Raw genomic sequence first — 8,632 nt, 5'->3', positions numbered from 1 at the left:
ATTTGTGGCCTAAATAATAAGGGGATGGGTTATTCCACTCAGCCGTCCCTCTTGGTGCCCTGTCACAGATGCTCTACCCACCGCTGGAGCACCTGCTTCTGGCCACATCTGGGGATTAGCTCTGCCCATCTGATGCCCCTTCCTGCGGTTGCTCACTCCGTCGCTTCTCTCAGTCTCACTCCTTCAGGACTCAAGTGCTCCCGTTTTGTGGCTTGGCCGTCTGGCCAGGTCACTGTAATTTTCCCCTTCCAGGGCGGGTGCATGTATCAAAGCCTCTCATGATGAGCCACTGCTCCTTAACAGGGCCACTTCCACAGTGGCTGATGGGGAACCCAGGCCCACCCTCTACACTGGGTTCCAGCCCAGGGACCCAACAACAGGACATCGAGATCTGCACAGTCCTAAACCTTATGGCTGTATCCCCGTGGGCTCTGTCCTACCTTGCCTTCAGACTTGACTAAATAGTCTGTAGTTACCACCAACTATAATTCCTCAAGACTTGGCAGATTATATCCTCTTGCTCTGCACCCTGTGTCTTTCGGGTAATATAGCAGCCCCTTTCTAATAACACTCCATGTCCCCGATGCCTTTAACAATGGAATTTTGTTTTACCCTTAAGATGTTTGAATTCCTCAGAAAGCTTTTCCCTTTCTTTATCAAAGCCCCAACATAGCCAGAAAAGGAGCCACCTTACTGAGCACACATAGTCCATCTTTGTGTCTATCTATTTGAAAAAGAGTCTTGTTTAAGCCACAATGTCCCAAGGGTGTTGGAGCCTTCCCAAAAGTGAGGGGCTGGGGGGACCCCACCCCCGGAGGACCCGCCCCTGGCCAAGCTGGAAGCCGGAGCAGGATCAAGGAGCCTGTTTCCCCCCTGCCTGGCGTGGGGTGGGTCTGAAATCAGCCCCCTGCCTGTGTCCCCACCCCTGGACCCCCCAAACAGGGCAGGTGGAAGGTCCGCAATGCCACAGCTTCCCACAGCTGCCCGTGCAAGTCTTATCATGGCCAGTCTCTCAGCCCTCCCACAACTGCCCGGGCTCCCCAGATGGGCTCCACACTGTCCTAGCCAGGGGTGGGGCTTAGGGGGGAAGACAAGGGGAAGGGGGCGGGGTCCACCCCAGCAAAAAGTGGGAGGATCAGAGTAAAAAATAGGGAAAACAGGGAAAGAACAAGTCAAAAATTACTTAGACAAGTTAGATGTCTTCAAATCACCAGGGCCTGGTGAAATGCATCCTAGAATACTCAAGGAGCTGACTGAGAAGATAGCTGAGCCATTAGCAATTATCTTTGACAAGTCATGGAAGATGGGAGACATTCCTGAAGACAGGAAAAGGGCAAATCTAGTGCCCATCTAGAAAAAGAGAAATAAGGAGAACCCGGGGAATTACAGACCAATCATCTTAACTTCTGTACCCGGAAAGATAATGGAGCGAATAATTAAGCAATCAATTTGCAAACACCTAGAAGATAATGAGGTGATAAATAACTGTCAACATGGATTTGTCAAGAACAAATCATGTCAAACCAACCTGATAGCATTTTTTGATAGGGTAACAAAGCCTTGTGGATGGGGGGAAGTGGTAGATGTGATATATCTTGACTGTAGTAAGGCTTTTGACACAGTCTTGAATGACCTTCTCATAAACAAACTAGGGAAATACAACCTAGATGGAGCTACTATAAGGTGGGTGCACGATTGGTTGGAAAACCGTTCCCAGAGAGTAGTTATCAGTGGTTCACAGTCATGCTGGAAGGGAATAATGAGTGGGGTCCCGCAGGAATTGTTTCTGGATCTGGTTCTGTTCAATATCTTCATCAATGATTTAGATAATGGCATATAGAGTACATTTAAAGTTTGCTGACGATACCAAGCTAGGAGGGGTTGCAAGTGCATTGGAGGATAGGATTAAAATTCAAAATGATCTGGACAAACTGGAGAAATGGTCTGAAGTAAACAGGATGAAATTCAATAAGGACAAATGCAAAGTACTCCACTTAGAAAGGAACAATCAGTTGCACACATACAGAATGGGAAATGACTGCCTAGGAACGAGTACTGCAAAAAGGGATCTGGGGGTCATAGTGGATCACAAGTTAAATATGAGTCAACAGCGTGATGCTGTTGCAAAAAAAGCAAGTATCATTCTGGGATGTATTAGCAGGAGTGTTGTAAGCAAGACATGAGAAGTAATTCTTCCGCTCTACTCTGTGCTGATTAGATCTCAGCTGGAGTATTGTGTCCAGTTCTGGGTGCCACATTTCAGGAAAGATGTGGACAAATTGGAGAAAGTCCAGAGAAGAGCAACAAAAATGATTAAAGGTCTAGAAAACATGACCTATGAGGGAAAATTGAAAAAATGGGGTTTGTTTAGTCTGGAAAAGAGAAGACTGAGAGGAGACATAACAGTTTTCAAGTGCATAAAAGGTTGTTACAAGGAGGAGAGAGAAAAATTGTGTTTTTTTAACCTGTGAGGATAGGACAAGAAGCAGTGGGTTTAAACTGCAGCAAGGGCGGTTTAGGTTGGACATTAGGAAAAACTTCCTAACTGTCAGGGTGGTTCAGCACTGGAATAAATTGCCAAGGGAGGTTGTGGAATCTCCATCATTGGGGATTTTTAAGAGCAGGTTGGACAAACACCTGTCAGGGATGGTCTAGAATCCTAGGTAATACTTAGTCCTGCCCTGAGTGCAGGGGACTGGACTGGATGACCTCTCGAGGTCCCTTCCAGTCCTATGATTCTATGATTACCCCTAAGAATTTGAACTATATCTATTCATTCTCCATACAGATACCATTTACATTCCTTTGTATCTTTCCTTTTTGTAAAGATCAGTCCTTCAGTTTTAGCAGTGGAAAACTTGAAACCCCAGGCATTCCCCGTCAGAGGTCTCTCGTAACACTTTGTTGATTCTCTTTTCTGACACCTCCATATTCCTGCTCCTAACCCCCAGATCGCAATCATCTGTGAACAGAGTGACACTACTCTGGCACTTATTTGTTTTGTGAGATCACTTATAATCACAGAAGTGTAGCACTGGAAGGGACCTCAAAGGTCATCTAGTCCAGTCCCCTGCAATCATGGCAGGACTAAGTAATAACTAGACCATAATATTAATTAAGGTCAGGCTGATAACACTTCCCTGTAGTGTATCGTTTTTAATACAGTATTATATAAATTTGATGTAACTTTCCCACCTCAGACCTGCATGGTCCTTTTACTCAAAAATTCTCTAATCCACCCATACATTCTTCCCCTTATCCCTCGTGCACCGACTTTGTACAGCAATCCCTCCCCTCCATCGCATGTCATGTGCCTTTTCAGTATCTAGAAAGACCGCTATCATGGAGCCCTTGTGCCTCATGCTTTTTGGTATTCTCACTTCCCATTTAGCAATGGAGCATATTCCTCTCCTCAAACCACTCTGCACCTTATCTGTAATGCCATTATTTTCCAACCAGGCCACCAATCTTTCTGTCACCACTATCATCATAATTTTAGCCAGACATAACGTAGAGGCAATTGGCCTACACAACCCCTTCCTGCTCTCAGCTAATGGGCTTTATACAGGCCCCTCCTGTTCCTCCCCAGCTGAACTTCATCTCTAATTAGTCCTCATTGCTTCCTGGCTTCGCCTCCTCCTCCATGTGCAGCCTAGGCAGTTCATTGGCCCACCTAGCCACCTTAACCCCTTCAGGCCTGATCAGAGGGGAAAGTAAGCCGGTACGCCCGGTACAGCGTACTGGTAAGAGCCTGTGCACCGTACTGGGGCGGCCCGGCTTCCCCAGGCGGCAATTTAAAGGGCCTGTGGCTCCCAGCAGCGGCTGGAGCCCCAGGCCCTTTAAATTGCCACCAGAGCCCTGCTGCTGGAGCCCTGGGGTAGCGGCAGTGGGGCTCCGGGGGTTATTTAAAGGGCCAGGGCTCCCGCTGCCTCTACTGCCCCCCGGAGCCCCGCTGCCAAAGCCCCGAGTAGCAGCAGCAGCCGGGGGCTCCGGCAGTGGTTTAAAGGGCCGGGGCTGTAGCAGCAGCCGAACCCTGGGCCCTTGAAACTGCTGCTGGAGCCCCCAGCTGCTGCGGCTGCTACCCCGGCAGGGGAGGGCACTTACCGGTACAGGGCGGGCTGGGGCTGGCTCTGACCCCCCCATCCCCGCCCCTTCTGCCTGAGGCCCCGCCCCTTCAGGGGGCAGAGCCGGCCCCAACCCAGCCCCCTACCGGTAAGTCGCTATTTCTACTTTCACCCCTGGGCCTGATGTGGGGCAGACACCCCACCGCAGGTCCTGGAAGAAAGAAACTGTGGGGGGACAATAAGGAAGAACAGACAGAGGCTGCTGACCCATGCTTCACCGTCAAAACTGCCACCCCCACCTCTTCTGGGACCCTGGGCCTTCGTCATCCTAATCCTGAGACGTCCTGACCAAACCAGGCCAGAGAGAGAGAGAGAGAGAGACCCAGATAACATCGCCACCTGTATCGGCTCCATCTGGGATGAAATGGGATTTGTCTTTAACAACAACAACTGCAGCTCCAGCCATAGGTGCTGGAACTCGGAGTGTGGCCACACCCTATGACTTGAAGTGGTTTCCATCACCTACAGGGGTTTCAGTTTGGTTCAATGGCTCTCAGCACCCCCACTATACAAATTATTCCAAGACCCCTGGCTTCAGCTCATCTCAGCTAACTTCCCTTTTACCCAACAGAGAGTTATTCCCATCTGTGATACCCACTAAGAGACTGTCAAACAAAGGGCTTTTTACTTCAGAAACTCTCTCCAGCTAAAGGGAAAGGGAACAAAGGATGTTGTGGACATGAAAGCCTTATTTACTACTTTAGAGTTCAAATGCCTTAACCGTAGTGCCGTCTTTTCTGTGTCTTTAACAAAAGGTTACGAGGCTTGTTAATGGCGTGTTTGCCATGGTACCAAGCAGGTTGTGGTCTCTGCATCCCAAACCTTGTTTAAGATTGGTTAATGTTGGACAGTGACTGGGTTATGTTAACACCCTTTGGGCCCATATATTCCATCTAGATTAATGCACCACCTCACAATTACATAATAGGTCAGCAGCAAAAATTCGATAGGGTGAATAATTGTAGTGTGGTTCCATTGCACAGGGCTGGTTTGCACATGGGAATTCATGCAGGGGGTCCTTAACCTTTGCAAATCATGGAGCACAGCTCGATGTGGGGTATCTCTGCCCTAAGGGGGACCAGCTAGAGCAGGGCTGGAGGTTTGGCTGCATGTTAATAATTTGAAAAGTGAGATTTGAATTTTCTACTTACAACAACTTTTTTCACAATGCAGCCATGTTTGCATGCACGTGCGCACACACACACATACACACACCCCCCCTAAAGCTCACTGGCATTGGTGCATGCTGGGACAATCAGGGGAGCTGTCGCCTACTGCCTAGGTACTCCTCTAGGCACATGTGTCACTGCATCCTGGGATTTTTTCTGCCGGATGGAGAGCTGGGAGAAATGAGAACCAGCCAAACCAGTAACACAGGCAGGGTTAAATATGCAAAGACAGTGTTGCACTGTGGCAGCTCAGGCAAACGTGAATCGCGTTTAGGCCCTGACTTAGGAAAGCCTTTCTAGTCAGTGTCGCGCTTAAGCACATGCGTAAGAGCTACCCTGAATCAGGGCCTTTGAGTAAGTATTAACCAGGGTGCACATGGACATGTTCAGAGCCAACTGTGTTACAAACTAGTGTGCACAAAACCTTGCGGCATAGGCACCAATGCCATTCAGCCCTTGTGACCGTTAACTAGAGCAGAGCAAAGTGTTCCATTAAAACGTCGCCTCCCCCACCCCATCCCCCTGTTTGACAAATGCACTTTTCACAAAAAATGCCTGTGGGGCTGAAAATTTTCAGGTTTTCATTGAAAAAAAACAACTTGATTCCCCCCTCCTTCTCCCCCCAATTTTTAACAAAAGCAAAACACAGAAACCAGCTTTGTTTTTTTGTTTTTGATGAAACCCAAAAAAAAGTTAAAGAAAATTTTTGATGAAAATTGACATATGAACCAAACCCTCAGCTTTTGGTTCATTTTTCCTTTTGCTACAATAAACAGCAGTGCCTAGAAGCAGGACGTCTATGGCCTGTAGCTATTACAGGGCTCGATTCCACCAGCCCTCTGCACACAGAACTATTTGGGCTAGAGAGAACTAACAGTGTGTGTTGTGTACTTTGCCTTAGCTAGCATGACTCACCAGATCCGTACTCATGTGCTCACATTCCTAGGCGTGGCTGTTGTCATTGTTAAGTTTTGTCTCCTCGGAGTAAGAAATAGGTTTACTGCCAGGGAAACACAGAAACCACTTCCAAAAAATATTATGATTCTCAATTATCACTTCTCTGTCTTAAACTGTCCCAGAGTGGTGGTGTGCGCTGTTAAACAGCTGCTGCCTTCCACCCCAGACGTGGCTGCATGCCAACGGTGGGATCCTTGTATCTCTCTCTCTCTCACACACACACATACCCTATACTTTATTATTTATTCAACACTCAAAAATATTACAGCCTGGTAGGAGAAGCACAGTCTTTGGCCTGAAGATCCAGCAGTTTATGGCCTTGATCTTGCAGCTGCAGTGGGGTGCAGTGGTCTGCCAACATGAGTTGCAAGATTAGGGTCCCCCACAGATCAGAGCATGCAGCAAGGAGAGGAGAGAGACTGGAGCTGGGGGGACCCATGGCTCAGGGCATGCCGTATCTCAGGTTAGTGATGCAGACTCTTTAACAGCCCCAGAACATATGGACTTTCTAAATAGAATTGATTTTCCATTTAAAACACCTCTCCAGCCCTTGAACGGTGTCAGCTATTATATATTTCTATTATTTTACTTTTCCCTCCACCCTCCCAAGCTTAGCCTGTGATGGAGGAGGGGCTCATATGTAATAAGTTAGCAATACCGTTCTGTATTAATTCATGAGCATTGTATGTGACCCAGTCATGGGAATGTTTCCTGTATGACCACGTGGGATTAATCCACTGCACAAACGTGTTAGTTAAATGTATTAACTTGGCAGGAAACAAGCAGGACGATAACACAACAGGCCCAGATTAAACAGTGGCTACTAAGCAGGTCAGGAGGGGAAGAAACAATGCCTGGGCCATTAGCTGGGACAATCCCACTCCCTTGGCTCCAGCCCAAAGTTACACAGCTGTTTGCAAAGGTTGCTAGTGGGCAGCTGAATAGGACTTAAAAGGGTTAAAAAGTCTGGTCACTGTATGAATCGCTGGTCACAGCTCCTGGAGGGAAGATGTGCAGATCCCAGACCCAGCTGGAGCTGCTGAGAAGTCATGGTTGGGACACAGAGGGCTATAGCCAGTCTAAGAATGGGAGAATTGCAGGTTTCCAGCCCAAGAGAGGATAGGGCACAGGGCTTGTCATCTGAAAGGGGGCACTCAGACTGGAGAGGGCTCACAGGTGCAGTTAGCCTTCTAACCATGACATCCCCTTTTCCAAGTAACTGCCTGCCTTTCTTTCATGTTTTGTAGCACCCAGGGCTAACTAGTGTTGGCCCAGAGGAAGTCTGGGGAGGGACTGGATGAAAATAGTTCATATCAGAGTCCGAAGGGACCTCAGGCGGTCGGTCATCTAGTCCAACCCCCTGCTCAAAGCAGGACCAATCCCCAGACAGATTTTTTGCCCCAGATCCCTAAATGGCCCCTTCAAGGATTGAACTCACAACCCTGGGTTCAGCAGGCCAATGCTCAAACCACAGAGCTATCCCTCCCCCTTCAACTGGGTTTGTAACTTTCAGCCTTTGGCTTTATTCTGCCCTGTGTATCTGTGACACACAGAATATTATTAAGCTTTTTGAAGAAATAAACTTTTTAATGAGGGGAGGGAAACAAAAACACCAACCCATAAATAACTAAACAGTAAATCTTTGGGGTTTCTGACTGAAATCTCCTGGGTTAAAATATGGCCATGCAGTGTTAGCAGCTCTCACGTGGATCATGAGGCTCGTGATATTAGCCTGGCTGCTGGAGTCAAGAGATTGCACGAGAATCTCAGCTTGCATTTAAAACAATAAATTGCGTTTCTCTCTCTCCGGGTGGTGGAGGAAAGCTTGAAATGCACAGAAACCAGAAGGCAGAGAAAAACAACACAGCAGTCATTGCTGTTTAAAAAAAATCTCAGGATTGTAAAGCCAATCTCAGGACTTCTGGGGGCCTGACTCCTGATTTTTCAATGCACAGAGTTGGTGATACTGGCCATGTGACCAAAAATGGGCACTAAAACTATCAACTGACAAAGAGGGTGGTAGCATGATGCATCCTGGGACAAGTCCAGGCAGCAGCCAAAGTGCACAGTAAGAGTCCAGAGGAAGCTAGTTTCTGCAGAAAATCAGCTCCAGCCGGGGAGCAGAAGCAGCCTTGACATCTCCTCCTCTCTCAAAGAGCCACTCCTCCCTCTAGGAGATGGGAATGGGGGGATTAGAGCAAGTGTTTCATATGGCTCGAGACATTCCCTAGATTCAAGAACCCTGCACCCACTTCTTTCAGGGAGGTCAGGCTTTTAGTTTCAAACGTGAACAGGAGGACTGGTGGCACCTTCTCTAAGGTGCCACAAGTACTCCTGATCATTTTGCAGATACAGACTAACACGGCTGCTACTCTGAAATCT

Source organism: Mauremys mutica, chromosome 4 (genome assembly GCF_020497125.1).
Source record: "Mauremys mutica isolate MM-2020 ecotype Southern chromosome 4, ASM2049712v1, whole genome shotgun sequence".
NCBI lineage: Eukaryota > Metazoa > Chordata > Testudines > Geoemydidae > Mauremys > Mauremys mutica.
This window is presented reverse-complemented; position numbering follows the sequence as displayed.